Source organism: Passer montanus, unplaced genomic scaffold (genome assembly GCF_014805655.1).
Source record: "Passer montanus isolate IOZ18808 unplaced genomic scaffold, ASM1480565v1 scaffold56, whole genome shotgun sequence".
NCBI lineage: Eukaryota > Metazoa > Chordata > Aves > Passeriformes > Passeridae > Passer > Passer montanus.
Window position 1 is genome coordinate 2,835,187 of NW_024370595.1, and position 25,391 is coordinate 2,860,577.

Sequence of the window (25,391 nt, forward strand, 5' to 3'; positions counted from 1 at the left end):
AGATATTTTAATAACATTTTATATTTTACCCAAGCAGATGACTATTTTCTCTTTAAAGATGCTGTCTCTGCCCCTTGGTGTGTGGTAAGAATGTTTATCTCTCACATTCTGAGTTAAGTGTTAAGGCCATAAAATTGAAGGATAGTTATTTTTAGCACTCCTATATGCAAAGCTGTTGTTTGGCTTGCATATTATTTTCCATATTTTCCATATTGCGGGACAAAGCTTCTTTTCTTCTTCTTCCCACTCCCTAACTTCAAAGATGCATCTGCCTGTGTGCCAATCAGCAGCAGCAATCACTGCCAGCCCTCACCCTACCCCATGGAAAGGCTCTGGTGACAGTTTTGGGGGTGGCTCTGGAGCTGGAGGTACCACGAGCCTGGGGTACTGTCACCATGGGTATTCGTCCAGAGTGGGGTGACCTTCCAGAAGAAGCATCTTGAAAAAGACACCCTGGGGGTGTCACACTGGGTAATTTCAGCTCTTCTGTGATCCGGGCAACACAGGAGAGATGGGGTCTTTGTGTGGGCTTCCAAGGAGAGCCTTTATTCAGCTCATTCCTCAAAGACATCCAGGGACAAAGAACCAAGCAGGCATGGAAAGCAGAGGTTTATACAGGGATCGTGAGGGGCAGGGCAGAACACCAGGAACAATGGGATGAGGGCACAGGGATGGAGCTATGGGGAAAGGCCAATGGGATACCTGTCATCTACATGTCACAGCAAGGCATGCTGGGAGAAGTATTTTTCCTCACCCTAAGAAGGTGGTTATCGCTTGAGGAGTTTTGCCTCTAGGGGAGGTTTGTGGGTTCTTTTCCTGCTGGCCCACCAGCCTCCACAGGATACCCTAGCCTCAAGGCATCCCATGAGCTGTGGGTTCTGGCTGTGTCCTACAGCAGGTACTCAGGAGGGAGGCAAGGAGAGATCTGTTCCAGCATGCTTTGGTTTCCATTCCTTCCCCCACAGAGCTTAAGAGCAGTTCATTTCTCTAAGTTCATGAAGGGACAGTGACAGACCAAGGGTATAAGAAACAGAGATATTCATATGGGAAAAATTGCAGAATTCACAAAGGAACTCACCAGCCTCGGAAAATTTCTTCTGCCTCATGATGTTCAGTTGGTAAATCATGGCACTCCTCTGTAGGAACACCTTTATTGATGAGAAAATATTTGGAATTTGTGGAGTTTTCTAGTAAGTCTTCACACTTAGCAGTAGGAAAGGGTTTTTGAAAGGTTATGTTGTTCACTCTCTCCATTTATACTTTATATTTTGGGATGTACCAATATTTGCTATTTTTGAGAAGTTTTGCTAGTTGTCTTTCTGTTGTAGTAGACATAAACGTTGACTACTTTAAGCAGTCATCCACACAGCATATGTGTATATGGATTTCCTGGGAAGATGTATCTTCCTGGGAATGCACAGAGCATGCAAACGTAGGAAGCACTCTCATTTTTCCAGATCGAGGCAGAAGTTTATATTTGTACCTGTCTCGTCACATTTCACTAATTAGAGCACTAAATAAGGAGAATGGTAGAATTTTATTAACAATTGCCTTCTACTTGATATTTGGGCCATTGACTGGCAAACTCTGCTTGCCAGAAGTAATATCTGTGCCCGGCAAATACACAGCCATGATACAGGTCTGGGGGACAAAAGATAACCTTTCCAGTGCCTTTTTTCCAACCAGTATCTTTAGTCTCCATTTGCAGAACCAAATAGCCCATGTAAGGAAGGCGGTCATATTTGTTTAGGAACTGTCAGTAAAACCAGAGCTGTGCTTTCAATTCTCGGTTTTCAGTTTTTCTTTTCTGAACAGGTTGTTTCTCCAGTTCCAAGTCAACAAGTCCCAGAACACATTTTCACTCAGTGTCTCATTACACCACGCAGTCAAGAGTGCCTTTGGAGTTCTGCTTGCTTGTTGGTCAGGCAGGGTTGTTTTATGGGGAACAATGTAATGTATGTCTGCTAACACTCTTTAAATACAAAAAGGTTCTCTGTTCTTATAAGTCATATTCCTGAAGTTATTATATTCCTAGAATTGGAAATGTTAGTCTCTCTTTTGCTATCAATGGAAAGATCTCTGACAAGTTTCACAATTGCCTCTCCCTGTGGTCTCTCACTCAGCTGCAGCTAATTGCTGCCAGTTACACAGGCAAGAATAAAGAATAAAGCAATGATTTCCCCTTGTCAAAAATTTCTGAACCACAAGCCACAAAATATGAGCAAAATGAGCAGCTTCTAGTTTATGATACTGGATCTCCCCCCCCCCCCCCATTTTTGCTGCTTATCTCTGTGCCCAGTGCCTTGAGTACCCCGCACTGCCACTTCCATCTCTTCTCCTGATCCTCGATTCCTCCCGTTTCAGTGTTGGGTCTGTCACTGGTAATTGCCCATCATCTGAGCACTGACACGTAGCTACAAGCAGAGGACACCTGATCTGTCATTGTGCTTGCTGATGAAATGTAGTGGTGTTGTACATATCACAAAACTGCCAGATAAAGTCCAGACAGCTTGTTCAGTGCCAAGGATGCTAGAAATTTGAATGTGAATAAAAGAAGAGGGAAATACATTTTGAAAGGGCACAGTTAATTATTTAAGGAGTTTTGGGGTTTTTTTTCCTGATGAGAGCATTGTAAAAATGATTTTTTTTTTTCATATCTTGGAAGACATCATAGAAAACACAAATTCAGACATGTTCTTCAGAAGTTTTGGGAAGCTAATTAACCAGATAATGAGTAGGAACCATAACATACTTTTCTGACCCAGTACATCTAAGGAATACAAAAATCAAGGTCAGAACAAACCATACAGGCATTATAGATTGAATAATTAATATTTCTGATGCAATAGCTATCTTTTTTGCAGTTATTATAAAAAAATTTAATTTGTTGGATATATCAATCCATTAATCATTTATTCGGTTTTCATTATAATTGTAACCTCCAAAACACTGAGTGAAAATACACATACATATATTCCTATTACTCTGATCTGATGTGTGTTTAAGTTCCCAAATATTTCTCATATTTCTTCCCTTTAGCTGATAACATTATGGAATGCTTTATTGATTGTGGCTTGCCATCATTTTCATAAAAGCATAATCCTATTGATGTCATAACTTATTTCTGAGGTTTTTAGACATCATGCCATGGATTAGAAAGGTCCTTAATTTAAGTAGCAAGAACACAGACAGCCATAACAACCTCAAAACAGCAAATCTAACTTAATTTGTTGTGACAGAAAGTGAAGATGAAGGAATTAAAACTGCAATGACTCTAATTTGAATTGTTGTAAATGTTTCGGCTTATGTGGGTTGAATTTTAATTACATAAAATCAAATTAATTTCTTTCTAATCTTTATTGAGAATTGTATCTTCACTCAAGATATTTAAGCAGTTTGGTGAAAATACTGGGGTAATAGCAGAATATTTGAAAAATCAAACCAGAAAGCAGATATAACTTAAGAGAAATACAATGTCTTTGTTGATTAGGGTGTTGGTAAATAAATCTTGCAGAGTCATTTCGCCACCCATGCCAGGAACAATAAATCTCTCCCTCTGGGACTTTGTAGGGTACAGATCTCCTGCACTGCACAATGCATTGCACTGATAGCAGTGATGCACACATCTGCCATAGCAAACACAGCCTCAGTTTTCTGCAGAGTTTGTCTGTGAAATAATTTCAAATCAGGTCCTGGAGCACATCAAATGGCTTTATTGTTAAGCATGGATTGTTGGAATTGTCTTTATAACTGATGCAGTGTGGCACACTGAGCAGCAGAAACGAGGAAAACAAGGAAAAAAAGGTGTAATTCTCTAAAGTAAAAACTTTATAGCTCACTTCTGCATTCCAGGAAAACTCACAGTATGATCTGATAAATCGTCTGGAGTGTTTATGAATATGTGTATAATTTGCTGCAGGGGGAGAAGGGATTGGCAAGAGTGCTGCAGATGTGATCCCATGTGTTTCTGTTCACTGGCCACTGACAGCTTTAAAGAGAGCTATTTTTTTTCACTCTGGGTATCTGCTCACATGAGTCAGGTGAATATATGGGGCTGAGGATTTGTGTTAGGTTGATATGGTGTTAGCTGATTCACATGAGTGGATAACCATGAACAAAAAGGAAGAGCTATCTTTAAAAAGATGACTGGTAGTGCTGTCTAATAAAAACAAAATCCTTTTTTTTTCATCCCATTACCTTTGCTGTCTACGGCAGTAAATGTGTAAAGATGAAGATTATTTGCAGAAGAAAGCAAATAAACTACAGATGTAAATATTGCAAATAGTGGAAAAGGTCATTACTCAATGAAAAAGAGAGAATAGACAGGAATAGGTAGATCAAGGAAGATTCAGTTGCTGAACCTGCAGAATTTTTGAATCCTGATCTACAACACAGGTATCTCTTCCAGCCCAGTCACCTCAATGTCTCATGTGGTCAAAGGTTAGTCAGACTTCTTCTCTCCAATGAGTATAAAGGGCATGTAATCTTAATTATGAAAACTCTAAATTACTGTAGATGACAATTGTGACCTATTAACTCTTTAATAATATCTACAAGTAATAGATGAATTCCTGCTCACAGTGGGAGGAAATTTGATTATGTCTTTACTTAACAGCAGGTAGCAGGCATATTTATAAAAACATCATTCTCTGTTGTCACAGAGACATGTTAAGTCATACTTAACATTTGGATTGACTAAGTTTCCAGTATAATAAAAACAACCATAACAAACTCTGGTATGCATGTGGTATTAGCCTCCATTCCCAAAGGTACTCTGTCGTTCAGCAATAGTGGAAATTCGCTTAGCACTTAAAGTAAGATGGGCCCAAGTAAATCTGTACTGAATTATAAACTGTAATAAACAGCATCACAAGGCAATTTCCATGCTTGCAAGGAAAAGAGAACAGCCTAATTTCCTAATTCATTACCTGCTGCTCCACTCCAACTGATACATGTATTACTGAAATTACTCCATATTTATCTTTAGTAGTCAAGTGCTTCATAAGAAAACTTGATGGAAACCAGCTCACTGTGCTGCTTGATCTTTCCTACCTTTTTTTTTTCCCTTTTGAAATATAATATAATTTTTACCTATAATCTTCTAAGGTTTTCCCACTCCTTGTAGTTCATCAGAATGGATAATTAATGTAAGTAAAAATTTATGTTATCATAGGACTAGTAAAAAAATGTGGCATCACACCCCTAAGGGGAAGGGAGCACCCAAATTCTTAGATGCCCTTGTTTGAAAAGGAATGACAAAAGCCAGAGGGTCCACAAAAACTTAAAAAGTTTTATTATGGAAATTGGTATAAATGAGTCTCTTATCTTCCAGTATAAACACACAGGAGTGGATTTTGAATGAGGGGAAGCATGGAAGGAAGGAAGGAAGGAAGGAAGGAAGGAAGGAAGGAAGGAAATACATCAGTCCTAGATCAAGTGTCAGTCCAGGTGCTGGAACGTTCAGGGTCCTGGCAACAGCCCTTGTGGAACTACTTTTTTCATTTATGTTTCCCCATCCTGGAGATAAGCTTCTTGCTTTCTATGCAAATCAATTACCATGTGCAGTTTGTTCTTCTAGACATTTCTGAAAATGAGTCAGAGGAGTTTTGGGATCATTGATGATCTTGATTTGCCTGTAGCTGCTTCTTGACCTCATTTCTGTGCTCACACTGTACTGTGCTATGGTCATCTCCAGGGGCCAGCACAAGTATGTTTGTCTCAGAAAAGTGCTGCCCTACCTCTGTATGGCTCCCTTCTTCAGCCACATCCTATTCTTTCTCACAGTGTATTGTTACCAATACTTACTTGGCTCCACAGCTATTTATTCTTGGCTGTCAATGTTTGAGACACATATTTGCTCTTTTTTTTCCTAGGTTTCTGTGAGGAAGTAGCTGGCTCAGCTCGGGTTTCTCTGCACAATATTGTGTTGTGTTAGAGATACAGAGATGTACCTTCCCAGCCTGCTAACCTGAAAAATTTCCTTAACATTGAAGAAGAAAGCAGTAGTTCCTATGACAAATATGGTTTGCTATCAGTTTATCAGAATCATTCATGACTGTACAAAGCAGAAACCTGCACCATGGCACCATACTTGAGCTGTACCTCTGCAGCTTCCTAGTAAAAGTCTTAGTTTGTGAAGTTACTTTCAGGATTCACTTCAAAGCAATGCTGGTGAATAAAACAATCTAAACTCCTCTTCAAGTTTATTCTGAACCATTTCAAATATAGGAATGCTTGCAAATGCTTATCTTCAGTGTTTTAGGTGCACCTCTGTCTCAGGCAGCAGTATTACCTTAATAGAGAGTGCCTGCTTATTGTTCATGCTGCCATGGTGGCACAGCAGTTACAGAAATTAGTAAAATGTGACCATTTCCTCCATTCTACATTTTCCTTTGTCTTGTTCCTCTTACTCTGTGAGAGAAGTGTACCACATTTTCTCCTGTAGTGGTTTGTTTTGCTGCACTTGAGTACAAGACAAGATGTACCCAGTGCCTTCCATCAAGACGGCCCTGGATAAGTGTGTACTCCAGCACCTGAACTCTAGGGAAAATGGTGCTGCATATTTATTTTGTTTTCCAGTTACTTAGCTAAACAGTGGTCTAGGCAATTCATGTGTCTCTAATTCTCCCTCATTTCTGTAGGAGTTTCATTAGAATAAAGGATGCACTTGAAAACAACTCTTCAACAGAGTTTGAAACATAACCTTTTCTTTGTATCCATCAAAAATGTAAGCTATGAAATGAAAAGTCTGGAATCAGGTTTGTTTGGTTTTTCAAAAATACATATATAATTATTATTATAAGAGTGTGTCATGAAACTTGGAATAGCTGCTCAAACTACTTCCCCCTGTTTCATTCTGTTTACTTGAATTAGCTAACAAACAATTCAATTGCACTTTCATTAAAATAATCATTTTGAGAACAAGTTTTTTAAACCCTTTTATTCATTTGGTGAAAAATGCATTCTGATGATTCCACACAATATGTTGATTCACCTTTTTCACTGCAAAGCTGTGGCAACTACAGAGAGGAAAAAAAGCCCCAACTAATTAGTGGAAGAAGCTAATCTGCATATGTGATACTTAGAAGGCTAAAGGTAGAAACTCACTCTATTTTTCCATAATTTGCAGTCACTTGTCAAACTCTAGTAGTCTGTCTTTAGGACACAGGATTAATTATTCTCAGAATAGTCCTAAGGCTTCTGTTTTTTTCTATTACATTTGATCATTCCAGTCCTGGTTCTTCCTGGCCTTAGCAGATAATGGCTGTGGCTTTCCCCTATAACTTCAAATAAAGACACATGTGACTCAAAGTTGGAGGGTAAGATCCTCACAGGGAGAGTCTGACATTCGAACTTTGGTGTGATGTCTGTCTCCATCCCATGCAGTGAACACGTACATAGAGCAAAAACATCAGCAGTACAAAGTAGGGACAGTCTCTATCTTTTTAGTCCATGAGGTGAAAGCCCTGGATATCAGGTTTTAGAATTTTCCATCTTTAAATGACACCACTAATTTTGCATTGTTTTCTGTCTGAAAACAGAATTTCTGCAGGAGTGATACCAATTTCCTTTCAACTTTTCACCAGTTTTCAATGATTAGCCAATTCTAAACTGCTCCCTTACTCCCAGGCACCAATGTGCATTTTTATGCTTCCACTGTGGTTGCATTTTTTACAAAATATTTATTTTCTCATCTCAGTACTAAGTCTATAGCATGATTGCCAGGTAGTTACAGAACTCAAGCAATCTGAAAATTTGGTATCTTGATTGATCAGTAGGATGTAACATGACAGACAACCTCTAAGGTAATAGTTAAAGTTTCACAGCTTGACAATGTCAGGTACTGTACATTTGAAAAAGCCAGGAGCGTCCTCAGCGTTGACTCACCCATGAACACAGCAAGGAACTGACAGACTGACATTGAGAAAATTATTTGGTGTAAAGAAACAGGACTTTCTAAAAAATACAGAAAAGGAAAAGTGGAGATCATGATGTGGTGGGAAATGGAACACAAATTCTCACAGTTCCTTGAAAGTAATGTTGACATGGCACCATTTTTCAAGACATGGAGCCCAATGAGGAACAAGGGACGACTCTACCACACACTAAACTGTATCTTCTAAGCTTATGTGACTTGTGTACTACACAGGTGGAAAAAAATGTTTTGAAGACAGATATTTTCAAGGAATATAAATATTAAATAGATACTTAGAAAGTAGGTGTGAGAAATAATGCTACTATAAAAACTTTCTAGTATAAGCATGTCCTCAGATTGCTTACTGACTTTCCCTCACTATTTCTCCTTTTTTTTTTTCTGAGAGTTCAACATATTTCTCCTTTTGTATTTAGAGAGAATAGGACTGCAAGATTGATAAGAGTTTCAACTATGGAAATAAGCCAGAATTCTGGCTTAAAATTATGTGGAGCTATAAATACTACCTTCCATAGGATTTATATCACTTTGTAAGACCTGTCACTCTTCCTCTGTGAAATCAGAAAAATGCTGGTAATTACAGATTTGCTTAGCAGATCCACAATCTCATATGAAATATCTGCCTGTGATGCTCTGTGGCCCAACAGCTCTTCAGAAAAGCAATTAGGGAAAGGGAAAGTAATGTCAGTGAAAACCTCTGGGTTACATCATAAAGCAAGTAACCAGCTGGTGGCTTGCAGTTTTCATTTTTTCTCTGTGTATGCCTGTTACTTAGAATCTTTATTACTATTACTTTTATTACCATTACCATGGTGTATAAATTCATCCAACTACCTCTCAGAAATTTGAGTATTTTTTTAATATAGCATCAATAAACAGTATTGTATTAAACTGGAATTCCTGGCTATTTAAGTGTGGGTAACTCTGTCCTTCACTGCACACTTTAAGAGTGACAACCCCTACCTTTTAACAAGAAAGCCACTAACTTAACTAATCTCTAAACTTTTCATACTTGAAAATGTATTCCATTTCTGTCACTTTCTGCATGACATTAAATTAAAAACTTGAGAAAACAAGGTTTGTGAATAACATTTTTAAATTTATACATTTTTTCATCTAGCCTGTAGCACTCAAAGGCTTGGGCCCAGTTATTGTCTGTTTTAATTTATAGAGGGAGATAAACTGAATGGATGGATTATGGAGATTAGCTACTTGGATAAAACTGAAGCCCTTGTTCTTTGTTTAATGTGATAGTGTCTTTCCTAAAGAATTATGAAAATGACAGCACCTGTACTTGCTGTTTGTTGTTAAGCTCATCTACATTTTTTCAATTATGAAACAACTCATCCTAGAAACCCAAGGGAATGTGAATTATTAACTGAGCTAAGACACACTTGTACTAAAATCTTATGGGAAATCATATGATTAATATCAGTTATGCAGTGAATATGCTTTTTGAGTTTTATTCAGAAAAGACAGAGACTGCTTCTTATATATGTATACATCATTTACTTATAATATACTCTGGGTTATTGTATTGAATTTTGTATACATAGAAAATATTACTCTATGCAAAACAATTTAAATTTTGTCTAAAAATTAATAAATATTAATAGACACCATAAAACAAAAATACTTTATTATATATAGAAGACACTTGCTTTAGACTGTTAAAATTAATAAATAGACAATGTAAACCCAAAAATGTTATATATGGAAAGCACTGGCCTTTGACTGTGATATTTGTTTTTCAGAAAGATGGGTAATTTATATAAATTTTAAGCAAACAAGACTTGACCACTTATAGGTTTGAGATTTTACAATGCACTACATTGTTCTACTGTGATGTGTTTCTCACCAACTTTCAATGGATAAAACTATAATTCCATAAAATCATAGGAGAATAGAATATTTATTTTCATTAAAAACATGTTATAATTAAATAATTAAATTAAATAGAAAACAAACTTGTACAGCCTCATCTTTTGCAGCTTCATATTTGGACAAGATGAGCTGCTGCACAATCTTATCTTTTCTCTTGTATTTAAAAAATACTTTTAAGGAAATGTGCTTAGCAGGAGGCTTGATGACATTTGTTTACTAAGATCCCTAATTAGCAGTACTAGAAAATAACCAGTCCCTAACCTAGAGTTTCTCATTATCACTTCTTCAATATTCCATGCTATTAACCAACTCTGTGCCTTGAGCCTCAGCAGGTTTTGCTTTCTGTGTTGTAGATAATGTCATTCCTAGAAAGGTTTCTTGAGATACTGCCACTGGCAGAACAGGCAGTCCTGCTTTATAATAAAGACTGCTAGACAGTGAAGACTTAAACACTGCCTACAGAAACCTGGTTCTGAAAAGCACCATGGCCAGCCTCAGTGGTGACTTGGAAAAGGGAAAGATGTTCTCCATGCTTATATTGTATTACCTGGAATATATGTAACACACCAAGCTGTAGAAATGGGTGTTGTAGGGAGGAAAGGCCATAATATTTCCTCTTTGCCTGTCAGTTAATACCTGTGTGACTGGCTGGAGGCAGAGAAAATGGTAGGTGAAAAGAAAGCACGTAAGAAAAGATTTATCCCTAGGACATTCACCTTTCAAGTATTCATGGAAAGAAGACACTCACCTTCTCTGACTTCAGTCTGTTAAATTTGCCATAGGACCATATGGAAGTTAGTTGCCCTTGAACTCAATATGGTCCTTTGACTCTGTATGATGTACACTTCTTTGCAGAGACTTGCTTGTCTCTTCACTCCTCTTGCTCCCTTTAAATCCTATTAATTCCTATATGTTTTTTGCCATGATGCGTTCCTCTTTCTGTGAAATTTGTTGGAACTGGACTGTACCATGCAAGTCTCTTTAGTTTTCATTTTAACCTTTCACAATGCTACAAAGTAATTTCTTTCCAGTAGTAAGAATGATGGTGAGTGGTTAGTGAAGGATGCGTTACTAATACTTAAAAAGTACAGTACAAACAGAAGGTATTTAAACACTGGTTTTTCTTGATTTCTGCAGCATAATTTCTATGAGGAACTATCATTATGTAAGCGGATCCCTACTACTATACAACATTTTCCCAAAATATGTATATTGCATTCACCTCCTGTCACTAAGACTTTCCCTGAATGCAGATCAAATCATTCTTGCTCTTCCAACAACTACTTATTTTTCTGATTTTGCAATAAAGACCTAAGCAGTATAAAAAGCAGAGCTGATAAAAATAACAACGTGCAGCTCTTTCTCTGAAGATTTTGCTTCAGGAATCAAGTTTCTGATGCAACCCACAACTGAAGAAGTGAATAGGACCTTGTAATCTTTTTGAGTATCACTGCTGAATTTGTCATATGCCACAGTATGCTGCCTTCCCTGGTCTTGGTTTGCATGACATTCACCCATTCCATTGTGAGCCCTTGCATTTGCTGTATAAAACACTGCAGAGGTGTAACAAAAACTCCTTCTATTCTGAATATACTAGAAATTTAAAATATATTAATGTATAAATATGTGCAAGAGAAAACCAAGAGATACAGTAGATAATCTACTGTAACACATATTTCTGTATTTAAAGTGTAGAGAATACATAAATATTAAATCTTTACCAAATAACAGCTTGACTAATTAGCAAAAAAATCATCTCCACCCCTATTGTTTCAATTAAATAAGCTATTTTTCATTTCCCTACTGAAACCATATTGCATAAAATGATTGGAGTAGAATGCCAGCTGCATTGGTCTCTTGAGAAAATCCATGGGGATTTTACCAGCACGAGATGTGATCATTCTTCTGCAGGTGCTATGCCTACTGAAACCCTTCATCAGTATTTCTAAACTCTTCCAATTATAAAGTGTCACTTCCAGTTATTAAAACTTCTTGTTTCAACTTTTCTATAAGGGTTTGTTGGTTGGAGATTTTTCTGTGCTCCCAGTCAGGGATTGGGTTGCAGAGAAAACAGAGTTAATTGATTTGTGAAATGGGTGATGACAGCTGAGATGTGGGACTTTTACTAAAACCTAGGTAAGCTGTTTATATTCTTAGCTGAGTGTCTGATCTGTTATTTAGGCTCTTCCTTGTACCTCAGCTCTTCTCCTTCCAGACACAGACAGGATATTTTTTGAAAATAACCAGACTCCAGTGGGAGCTAGAAGATGTTTCTTTCTCTAAATATCTTGGCATGAGAAGCATTCCTACTGATTGAGATTGTGGTTACAGTTAAGAAGCCAAGCCTCCCAAATCCTGGAGCAGGGCTCCTCACAGTATACTATGATGTGAGAAACATACATCCTCTTCTCAGGATGTAATATGAGGCAAGAGATTGTGCTTTGAGTGATGAATAATCCTAAAAAAATATGAAAACTTAGTCCCAGAACCAGATGCCCACCTGAGAATGTCATTGTCATTGTGTACTTACTTAGCTCCTGCAAAAAAAAGCCCACAGAATTCCTGTGAGTAGAGTGCAAATGCAATGTTTCAATTGCACAGGCAATGCTTTGGTATCTCAGGCAGGTTTTTGGTATACCCTAGCGAGTTAAGTGGAATATTTGGGATCACTCAGGTTGTGTGAGTTTCACTCACATGCCTCTGGAAGCTGCTAAGTGCTCTTTGGACCTTGGCCCAACTGCTCCACACAGCACTGAAGTGAAATTAAGTTAAATTTCTCACAGTAAATTGTTTGCTAAGATTAGCTTTAGGAAATGCCACTAAACTTAAGCCACAATAGGAGAAGTACACTATAAAAAAAAAAAAAAAGAATTTTCATTAAAGAGAAATTTCATCAAAATGGCAGTTTTAAAGATTATACTCTTAAGAGACTGCAGGCTTTTATATGCACTTTCATATTTAATGCTTAATTTGGCCCCTGCTCTTCAAGCAACTTTATACCAAAATTTTCTGGGCAGTCACTGCTTCGCTTTTCTCATCTGTTTAGCCATCTGAGTCCTGTGGTGACATATCCATGGTATATCATAAAAGGGAAGTGCCTGGTCTTTTCTGAGAGCTGCCACATGCAGCGCTGGGGAGGCAGCAGGGGAAGCAGTAGTGTGCTGGAAAGGTTTGTGTAACCACTGGGCAGCATTGCTTTGTGCTGCTGAGGAGATTGACTGCAGATGGAGGAGAGAGCTGACTTTCTTGGGAAGGGAACAAAGAAAGGAGCTGACATTTAATCAACAGGGAAGAGAGAGGGAAATGAAGTAACTGTGGAAGAGCACAGTTGATATTTCCACTCAGTTCTGGCAGCAGGCAATCTCATCTAAACTGTATTCTCTTCATTAAAAGGTTATCCCAGGAAACAAAGGTAAAAAACATCTATAACCAAAGATATAGCAGGACCCAATTGTGGCTGACATCAGAATAGATGAGTCCAAAATTTTGATTTCTGTGCATCAAGGAGATGAGGGCTGAACCCACAGTCCTGTGCTCACAGGACTCTACCTGCACACATCCCTGAAGGGCATGCCTGTCTTTAGAGAAAACCCAAGCGTGCTGGCAGTGGTTATGGGCAGAAATGTCCCTTGGGAATGCTAAAAGGCTCCATGACAAGATTGACCTTCTGAATGGCCCACTAGTCAGACTGGGGCAGCACATGTGATTACTCCCCTGACAAGGCTCTACCTCCACAGAGTCACTTGGGAGCCTTACAGAGTGTGCTGGTTTTGGCTGTGTGGAGTTAATATTCCTCACAGTAGCTGTTATTGGGCTTTGTATTCAGTTTGGAATAAAACCAGCACTGATAACCAAGGGATGGTTTAGTTACTGCTGAGCAGTGCTCACACAGAGCCAAGGCCTTTTCTGCCACTCATCCCATCCCAACAGCGACAAGGCTGGGGTGCACAAGGAGTTGGACCCCAGAGGGATACCCCATAACCATATGGCATCATGGTCAGCTATAAGGAAGGGGAAATAGGAGGAAGGGGGCAAGTGCCCCCTTTTGCTTTGTTTGTGCATGCAGCTTTTACATTTCTTATTAAAATATCTTTATTTATATCTTTACCCATGTTTTTTCTGATTTTTACCCTTCTGATTCTCTTCCTATCCCACAAGGAAGGGATGGGGCAATGGGTGGGTGGGACTGAGTTGCTGGATGGCGTTAAATCACAACAAAAACCAACAGATAGGACTGTCAGCACCCTTGGTTCCTGGTTAGTGACTAATTTTTCTTCTTAAAGCAAACAGTCTGTGAGAGATAATTAGCGTGTCAGGCAGTAACCAGCTCATTCTGAGCTGTCACTGCCATCAGTTCCCATCTTCCCTGCTAGGGGCAGGTCCCTGATCACAGCACTGACTGCAGTTGCAGATGAGTGCACATCACACTTTATATTTTCATGGTCTTCAATATTTTCCATATACAGGTCCTAGATATGGCAAGCTGGGATATATGAATTTCTGCTTGGTGAATTTTAATCTACTGACACCAGGCTCTTTTGGGGGGTTTTAAATCTACTGTTTGATGAATAATTTAAGTCAGCATGTCCATTTTTATAACTGCTTATTGAACTGGACCAGAGTGACAATCTGGCTGAAAAGCAAGCTTCCTAGAGCAAATCAGTCAGGGCAGCTCCTCATTTTGACTTACCCACATAAACATTTGTGCCAGGACAATGTGAAAGCTAATTTGAGGGCAGGAAGGAGTGGCTAGGTTGCTTTTGTTTGGATTTTGTCTGGAAGTGCTGGCTTATGATGATCTAATGGATGTGCTGAAATGCAGCCTCCATTGCCTATTGTGCGGTGGCTTCAGCACAGATCCCAGACTGCTGGGTTTTTTTAACCACAATATGAAATCTACTGCTCTAAGCATAAAACAGAGCAATGGCATGGCCTTGTGCTTTCTCTGGCTCCCTGTGAGTAAAACAAGTCAGGATAAACTGCTCCACTGAGGGTGTTTCTGGTGGATAAACCATTGTGAGAACTATTTGGGGTGTATTTGGTGAGCACAGCTGATACTAAAACTGGCAAACACAGTGGCCCTAACAGAAAGAGAATGCTTCCCAGAGCATGATTCTGTGAAGGAGCACCTAAAGACCTATGGTGAGCATAAAGTGATCTCTTAGTATTATTGCATTCCAGAAGAGAGGGAGCATTCTGCTGAAAACCGGAGAAGTCACCTCAGTTACAAGACAGCCACCACAGTGGTTGCACAGCCCAGGAGCAGACACAGAAATTGTTCTGTGTGGATTCCACTCACTCCTTAGGGGTGAGATTACCTTCACCACGATCTCTATTTTCCTACATTCCACTGTGGATGGGTGGAATGTAGGAAAATAGAGATCGTGGTGAAGGTAATCTCACCCCTAAGGAGTTACAGCTGTGCTAATTATCAAGAATTAGGAACAGGCCTGCCCTTACTAGGCCACAGCTAAATCCAGTTAGGATGGCTATTGTAAAAGAGTAGGTTGGCTGGGCAAGAAGTTAAATGGCGCTTGTTGGCTGTGCTGAGAAGGAGTCGGCACTGTGAGGAGCTGCCTGTGAGAAATCACCAAGAAGGTACGAAATCTGTGCAATAAGATGGCAACAGTTCGCCATCACCAGAGATTCCTCCTTCCTCAATTTCCAAAAAGAAAATACTATGAAAAATATGTAGCAAGAAGTAGTCATTTAGAGAGCTTAACCTTGATAGATTCAGCCCTGAAAAAGCATAATTTACCATCAGTTCCACACTAGCAACCATTAGTGTGGCATGCAGCAATCATATGTCCCACAAAAGACGCTAGTGCAAGTTGTTTATGGCATAATTCTGCCACCTTTGCTGGTGCTGACTGGTGATTTGCTCCACCCGTAAACCCATCCCCACAGACTCTGGGGGGTGGCTCACAGAATTAGAAGCCCCCAGTCTCCTAATGGGTCAAGTTGGCACTATCAAGTTTTTAGAAGAGAGCAAGAGGGAAGAATGTTTGCTTCCTCGTTTCTCATGTATTCCTTGGTTTGAGTGTGTAGACAGATGGAGTAGGGATTAGTGATAAAATAATGTGGCCTCTTAGCTTATATAATAAACAGTACTAGAATGCTGTGGATTTTCTGATGGCTCATTAAATTACTCATGCAAACTAAAGGGTGCTTAGAGTATAAATAAAATACTCATCTTCAGTGAGTGTTTGCTTGTGATAGATAATGTCAGGGCAATGCATGAATAGAAATGTTGAAAAAGAAAGAAACTCTGTTATTTGCTGTTTGTGATCTAGCCTGAAACTGTATCTGCTGATGTGTAGCAGGACTCAGGACTGCTCGCTCTGTGTTCCACGTCCTGCTGAGACTGCCTAATAGCCTTTTGCAGAGTGGCATATGTTCCCACACCTTGTGTCTGAAGCAGCAATCATGTAGCTGTGGCTGGTGTGGCACAGGGAGCAGGGTCCTGCTCCAGCTGCACAGCAGGGTCCGTGACGGAGGGGGAGTGCTGCTGCAGGTTGGGGCTGGTCTGTGGCTTGCAGTCTTGGTGTGCTCCTTGCCAAGCTCTGTAACACCAGGCACCGAGCTCAGATAGCTGCACAGGCTGATAACCTCAGCCTCTGAGCATGCAGGTAAAATGCCAGATAAAAATTATTGGTTTTACCAGTACATGGTATACAGGGTGAGTACATGGTATACATGGTGAGGACCAAAATTCATGGGCATTATTTAGCATTAGGCATTCCTACAATGATGTTTATGTTATTCCTCTCCCTCATTTTCCAGCAAGGGAGATGTCTTTGCTTTTGCCTGTGGGGCTCTTTGAGACTCCTTTTATAAACCTAAGCCAATGACTGATATGTGTGCAAAATGTGTGGGGAAAGACAGGATTTTCTATATTTCAGCAATTTCCTTGATTCAATTCAGAGAGGCAAACACATTCTAAATCATTTTGTAATAAAAAGAGACTTTATTCTCAATCTGTAGAAATACTAATATCTTATTGCTCTTCACCAAGGTAACAGCACTCTGTACAAACACTGCCCATTTTCCCCAATGTCAGCATTTCCTAGCTAACCATCCATGGGCAGGCTGAGCTCTGTACAGAAGAGCTACTGCTGGCCTGCAACACAGATGCTGAACTAGTGGCACTAGGATGTTTTCTCATGGGCAGAGGTGTTCCATGTTTGGAAAGATACTGTAAAGATGCGAGTACTGGCCAGGTGAGTTGAGGAGCCTTGTTAGCTAAGGGTAAGGGTGCAGTTCTGTACCTGCATGAGCAGTCACATCACTCCATGTTTGTGATAGTGCCTGGGATCAGTTCCCTAGCAGACATCTCCTGAAATGTAAAACTTCACCAATATTGTGATTCAGTAACTGTCTGATATTTGCTGGCTGTTTCCTACTATTCCTGGGAGTGATAGAAAGGTTGTAACATTTAGGAAGAATGGAGGAATATCAATAAAGACTTCATATTTATAAAGCCCACTATTATTTTTTTTTTCCTTACCCCAACTGAACTCAGTAAGTTCCCTGATTACCCTTTTAAATAAGGGCATTTGAAATTTTCCCTGAAGGCTATGTAACAAGAGTGGCTTTACAATAAGAATGGTGTTATTAATAGATTAATATATGCAATAATGCATATAGCAGCATTAACAGGATAGGTGAACTAATTAGGCAAAATGAGTGGATTTTTGCTTTTATTTACTCACCTTTTGTAACTAAGACTTTTAAGGTTAGACAAAACATGGGAAAACAAAATTCACAATTCTTATCTCAATTCTCACTGTATTTTCTCTTTCCCAGTAACATTTTCAGTTCCAGTTCTACTCTGGCTCATCCTCTTTCCTCTTAAGAGCTATTTCTTCAAAGAAAAGAGAACAAAGACTTTTTAAAATATTAGTGTTTAGTCTGCAAAAGGAATAGTCCGACTAAATACTTAAGTTTATTTTTTTTGGATAAAGAATTTTCCAAAAACTTGGAAAATCCTTTCCATCAATATACCCATATATTGATGGAAGTGGCTACAAAAGTGTGTTAAAAAAAAAAAAGAAACCCAGGAAACACTGGTTGAGCTCTAATTACCTCAACATGTGACCTGATAAGTTACAGGTGTACTAATTACCATAGAAGAGGAACACCCTTGCACTAAATGGGTTGCAGCTGTGAATAATCAAGGTAATAGTGATTAAAAAGGGTGGGTTGGCTGGTGAGAGAAAGACTTGTAAAGAGGACTTGGAGGAGGTAGGGGAGTTGTTTTTTTTTACTTTCCTCAAGTAGGAAGAGCCATTTGGAAATGGAAAGGAAGGTAAGAAACTTGCCCCTCTCCTGTTCTCTTCTCTCTTTAGTACAAAGAGCCACATAGAGATGGAAGGGTAAGAAAACTTGCCCCTCTCTTTGAGTACCAATGAACCATTACTTTTGAGATTTCTAACACCTGAATCTCAAAGGGCTCTTCTGGAGTGCAGAAGTCTGAGACCTGCACCTCTTGCTGAGTGGGGCCTCTCAGAGCAAAAAGGCTTTCAACATTGCTGTTCCTGTTGGGACCATGACCAAACCACAGCACCAGAGCATGCAATAGCTTAGTTTATAATCAGAGACAAAGATTTTTATCCATAGATCAAACTCCATTTATATTTCCTTTAGCGAAATAGGGTTTTTTAAAAGTATGGGTTGTTTAGATTTTTAATGCCTGTTGTGTTAACAATACTGAAATAAGTTAAAACATTTATAGATAATAACATTTAAGTGTTGATAAGATCAAGTGATGTCAATTTTTTACTGTGTTTATGTTTAAATACTCTCAAGTTACATTCAATCATTTTGATAGTCTGTTAAAATTAAGTTTATTCTCTGTTATCAAGGCTCATTCATTCTGAGTTTTATCCTAAGTTTTCTTAAAAGCTTTTCATCTAAACTGTAAGATATGTATTTAATTTTTTAGAGATAAGACAGCGCTGGTCAAAACAGCTGAGATGACACAATGACAAACTCCCTGTTTGTGAGTAGAAGAAGATGCAGTTCATTATATCATCAAAAGTTCCTTTCTTCATTGCAGTCTTTTCTGGTTTTGTTTCCTAGAGGTAGCATCAAAGAATAGTAATTGTTATTAGAATCAAACTGTTTAAAGTTTTTGCTTTGTGTATTGATACATGATTGTTTATAAAATGTTGCCTTAACTTTCTTAAACACTTACTGCTGATATATTGGTTGTATAATGCGTGTTTAGTGATTTTTATGATAAGCATTATTTATAGAGTATTGTTATATTTTTTTCTGGCTTTCATCTGTTTTTCCATCTTATGTGATCACCTGCAAGATGTGTTTTGCTTTCAGGATCCTTCTTGTTGTTCTCTTCCAACATCTTATAACTGCTATTATGAAAAGACTTGGGTTTTAAAATATATTAGGTAAGCCCTACCAAGCAGAGCTTGGGCTGTGGCCAGGCCCTGGATCTACCTGGATGCTTGATGTCAACAGACCCAGATGTTTTCTGCATCAGAAAGCATTCAAGTTACTTTGACTTGATAATTTGACCTTATTAATGTAACAGCTTAAACCTGTTTTTAAAAGTAAGCTTGGAGAATCATTAACCAGACGTGATTATCCAACCTACTACTGGTTTGAAGTTTATCAGTTGTTGCAGACTGACATACAGTGTTTTAATTCTTGACAGTTATCTAATTTCATGTGTGTTACTGACTGCATATGTTATTTAGATAATGCCTAGTTGCTACAGCCAATGTCCAGGTGTTTTTCCAATAGCACACAGGCAGAAATTAAAATCCTACAGTCCCTGTGGGGGATGTGGGTTTGCTTGTATCTCAACAGGTATAAGATTCAAGTGGATTCCAGCAGAGAAACGTGAAATCCTATTGAATGAAAGAAAATGCTGAGCACTCCATGACCAAAGAGGCAGACATACAGACATGATTTCTCAGAGATTCCCACTTGAGCCTAATGTTGTGTGTTTGACCCACAAAAGACTGTGAACTTTGGGTTCCTTTTTAAGTGTGGAAATCAGTAGTGTTGTAGAATTTTTGTTAGATAATAGCTGAAGGGAAATATGGGGCTCAATCAAATATGCTTTTGTCTTTTTACTTTGCTTTCTTTTAGTAATTCAGATTTGCGAGTGAGCCAATGTTTGGGTGACTTTAGCTAGTGTATCAGCTTGAGATACCATGTCTGTCCAACACAACCCCAGAAAAACCATTTTCTACCTGTCTAGTTGGTGGGCCAATGAATACTTGGCCAAATCCAACAGAAATTGACAAAGCCATGCAAGGTACCTTCACAAGACCATCCATGTGGACTGAATCTCAAGAATTAGAGGCCTTGGTTCTTTAAAAATGCCATTTGTGCCAAATTTGATTATACAAGAAAAAAGATATCAAGCTTTAGTTACAGATGCTTCTCCTTGTTTTATGCTACATATAAAAATCAGACCTATTGGTGTAAACATACTTTGGTTCAATCTGCATTTAATAATCTTTTCAATTACCACAGGGATTATTTTTCATTTGTGGAGATAGTTTGCCCTGCTGTCCCAGCACACATCAAAGGTGGACCATGTAGCATCGGGAAACTTAGACTCCTACACCCAGTGTAAAAATGAAATATAAAAGTAAAAAATGATCAGTCAATACAAGTCAGACTGCAACAATTATTTTGAACCCCAGAGTTTTGGAAAAAGATTGTCAGCATCTCTTTTTCTGCCACAACTTAGTTCAGCAGTGGCTCTGAAACAATTAGATTGTCTGGAGTGTTGGCTGAGTAAAGAGTTCTATTCTACCTCCCTCCATTGATATGCTAACAGATGTCAACAGTGTAGATACACGACCTTGCAAAACTGGGCTGAGATTGATTTCTCTCTTATTAGCACATGGATGTGGATGGGAGGATTTTAAAGGAATGTGTTGTATGAATTTATCTGATCACTCAGAATCTATTTAAAAAGAATACAGCAGCTGAAGGAGGGTGTGTCAAAGACTAGAGTTGATAGAACTTGGTTAGATAGCTTTTTTCATGGATGGTATTTAACATTATTGGTGAAAGAGCATTTAAAAATGGGTTTATACATTTTAGTCATCATAATAGTTGTGCTAATCATGGTGTCATGTTTTCTCCAATGCATTTGACAAATGATTGACAGAGCTCTTAAGGAAATCTACATGGTTCAAAGAGGAGGGGGAGATATTGCAAGGTATGCAAGCCTCTCTGAGTTCCTCAGGGAGAGATGAATGCAGGGGTTCAATTAAAGCCTTTAGAGAAATGAAGATATATTAAGCCATATAGATGTGAAGTAGAAGTGTATGTTACAGCTTCAAGTAAGTAGAAATACATCTTAAGTGCCTTAAGAAATTGTGCTAACTAGTGGAGGCTCTAAGGCCTAGTTTAGAATTCAGTAACTTAGCTCCAGAGGTGACAACTTTGTTTACATCACTAGAACAGAACTATATGTGTAAATAGATAGAACTGTTCACGTAAATAGGTAAACTTACATATGTAAATTTTAAGTAAAAAAACAGATGGTTTGTGTAAATAGATAATATTATATATGTAGATTTTAGGTAAGAGCAGACACTACTTTTGTACTACCTTTGCACATTAGAATCAAGTTTAGATTGGTTTAGAAAAAATGTTTTAAAATTGTGGTTTTGGCTGACTGGATGCTTTATGGATAAAATGCCCTGTAACGGGATGCAATCAACTCAACTATGCCCACCACAACCACGACCTTGAACAGCCACAGGAGGAAGACAACAGAAAGAAGAAAAACGGCTCTGGTCCCTACTGCTGCTGCTTGGGACATTGGACTCTGTGTCTGGGACCAGCTGCTGCTGTTTCTGCATGGAAACTGGGACTCTGCACCAGAGAGCAGCCTTTCAGCTGCTGCCCTTGCTTGGGATGCTATGCCAGAAAACTTTTAGGTTAAACTTTTAAACTCTTAGCCACCAAGACTAATATATTCCAGCAATAAACAACTTTACTGCAATCAACAAAATGCTCTTGTCTCATTGAAGACCCCAGGTCCAATGCAGCCTCAGCAACAAACTTGTTCCTCTCTTTGAGGATGAAGATCCTTTGCAAGAAATCTTCAAAACCTCAGGCTGAGTTTGCAAATTTGAACTTATTGTACTAGATCTCATGTATTTCTCAGCCTGCTCATAATCTGCACAAAAATAGTTTGCACCTTGCCAAAAGCCCAGCAGAACAGATGACAAAACTGCTACACCTTGAAGTCCAGATAACATATGTGAAATGAGTCAACTTCTTTTTCCTACTATTTCTTTTTTATAAAGCATTACTTTGATTGGAGGGGAAAAAACTGGGTGCTTGTTTGAGTAAGAAAGGAGAAAATTAAGGTAGGTGGAGTATCTTTTACTACACACCTGACTGTATTTACAGAAATACAGCTGATGAGAAACTCCAGACTAAAGAATGATCCTGTGGGAAAATTGGGTGAAATTGCAATAATAGGAGGAAGAACTGTAATTTTATGTGGGAGAAACAAAGTTTTGCACAGAAAGTGGCAGTTAGCAACAGAACTAAACTTCAATAAGAAAAAGGAAAGCTTTGCAGGGGCATAGTGCAGAAGTTTCAAAAGAAATTAAAATTAATATTAAACTTTGAAATTTATTAATTTTTTTAAAAATAGGTAAAAGGCCAAAAAAGCCTCTTCTGAGCTGGACTACTAAATGTTTTTGAGACTAATCTCCTTATGAATTAGGTCACAGCAGCCTGAATTACTCATGGTAAGACCATTTTGGCAACACCCACCACGTAAAAAAGATTAGTTTATTCTAAATCTGAATAAAACTGAGCACTTACCTCCTTTCCCCCCAACACCTGGCTGAACTGTTTCAATGAAGGGTGCGTTTCCAATGGGAAGGACAGTTCAAATACTCAGCCATGAAGAAAGCACGATGTGCTGGTGAAGCACCATGTGAGGAAGAGGGCACCTTACATCCCAGCCCTGCTGTAGATTTCCATCACAGAAATAATCCTGGCACCTGTCATTGGACCACTGCCACTGCTGCACCTTTGTGCTAAAATGTTGGTTACAAGGTGGTGGTTGTGTTGTGATTGTGTCTGTTTGTCAGATACTCACACGCCCATCTGTTATCCCATTGTCTGTTGGGCATTGTTTAGTTAGACTGTAAATTTTTTTTTTAATGTCAATTAATTGCAAGTATTTCTTTTAAACTCTCATATATTCTTTGTCTTTGAGAGTGCTCTTTGCAATATCATGCTGCATTTAGTAAAGTTCTAATAAAGTTAATTCAAATTCACTTGAACTAAATTTACCAACTTTACTTGCTGCCTTCATTCTCTTTTAACTGTCTTTGCTTCAATTTCAAGCTATTATTGATCATCCAGACCTGGGGACCAGAAGATATTTTCTTATGTTTTATAGCTGTTATGTGTATATCATGTATGAAAGAGGTGTTAGATGTCAAATAGGGAGAACAAGTATGAACAGCTGTAGTTAAAGTCTTACTGTGATGTTTTCCTAGACAAAGAGGATAAAATTGTGATAGTATCAGAATTCTTCATTCTAAGTTCTTTCCAAAGACAGTTAAATTCCCAGGCTGACCAGTGGGTGGACTGTGCAGGATGAGATTTCTGTATTATGAGATTGTAAGAGTCATGTTAAATGCAAAGATGGAGCCTTCATAGCAAAACTTTCATCTTCTTGACAGTTTCTTCAGTCCAAAGTGGAAAACTTTCTGCATCATTAAGCAGAAGGGAAAGAGTCATGGCTCACCTCTGGAATATCTGAAGTCAAGGTCTTTTAATATATTGCAAATGAACTTAGTGATCTTTCTGGGTCCCTTCAAACTCAGAATAATCTTTGAATCTACGATTCTATTAAACATATATGCAAGATAATGCACATGTAGTAAAATCCATTCTGATTTCTGGTACAAGGAGATATATGGTCTTGAACAACTTACAAAGAAAATGAGACAATCAGCAAAAAACCCTTTACAGCAAAAAAAAAAGGAAAATAACAAACATTTGACATATTCCTCCCACCACACAGGGCTTTTAAGATGGCTCACAAAACATTGTCTGTATTTTTATTTCTGTTTTCTTCTTATGTGATGGCTGCAGCTTCCTCTGGGAGAGAGGGAGAAAATATTGTCATTAAAAGGAAGATGGGGCAGCTTGGGGATGAGCAAAATAAATTGAAAAAAACTTGATTGATACAAAATGCTGTTCCCCATTTCAGCTCAATACAGCGCTTAGATATCTTTATTGAAGTCTTTCATAATAGAGCCAAAGCTCAGACATAAATTCTGTTTATGTTTTTCATTAGGAATTAGGAGAGACATTATAGATTTATTGACCCTTAGCAAAAATCTTGAAGAAAGAATTTTTGGTAAGGAATGTTATATCTTTTAAAAGTTTGAATATATGTTGCAGAAATAACACATGAGGTAAAGACAAAAGACTGACTCTTGGAATAGCCTAGAATGAAAGGAAATTATAGATAAGAAAGCAAAAGGGAATTATTGATGTACCAGAGCTTTGAGGGGTGACAGACATGAAAAATTAATATCTGATATCAGCATCTGCCTTACTGCACAGTGAAGTGGGGGAAGATATACATAATTTGAAATATCCAAGTAGAAGATGGCAGAAAAGACATGAGACAACCTCTTCAATGCCAAATCTCAAATCAGAAATAATGAAGAATTATGACCTTATCAAACTGGAGGAAGTTATGCACCAAAACGTCTTTCTTTCTCAGAGCAGTGAATATGTCTATAGTGGATTAATAATTAGAGAACACTCTGTAATGTCTACCATTAGGTAGTTATTAAAATAATTTATTACTTTTTAAATGCTTCAGCCTTTCAGTGAAATTACTTCTCTCTCCTCTGAATGTGAAATTTCAGCTTTGTTCCTAAAGATCCATGCCTGATAATACAAGATTTATATGTACCAGATAGTGCAGCTTTAAATACCGAATCTTCCCAGTCTGCAGGGCTCTTCAGGGTTAGAAAGAGAGAGATCAGTTAAACCTCTTTTTAACGAGATGCATCTCTCTAAAATGGTGGCAGGCAAGTTAAAAATACTATGGGAAATATAGGATGTGCACATTAAGAAAAAGAGCATCTAATTAACAATACTATTAATATTATATAAGTATTTTAATAAATCTAAACTGGCAACTTTTATATGGACTACGCCTCTCATTTGGTAAGAATTAGATAAATGAAAATATCAGTATTCTTTTCTCTTGATTCTTTGTAAAAACAGCTCATCTACACATTCTTTGTAGTATGTTTGCACTGGATTATCCTGCTGGTCTTTCAACATTATTGGGTCACAGGGTTCTGAAATGTTAATTTTGAAATAATCGTAAGAAGAAGAGCTGGATTTTAGCAATGCCTCAAGGTCTCCTCATCTGAAAATAGCCAGGGTTTTAATTTGTCTTGTTTGGGGTTTGGGGGACCTTTTGAGTTCTTTCAACATCTCCTGTACTACCATGTTGTGAAGTGTTTTTTACTTTTTTTTTGTTTAGCTTTGTTGTTTTTCAGCTACTCTACTAACAGACTTTATA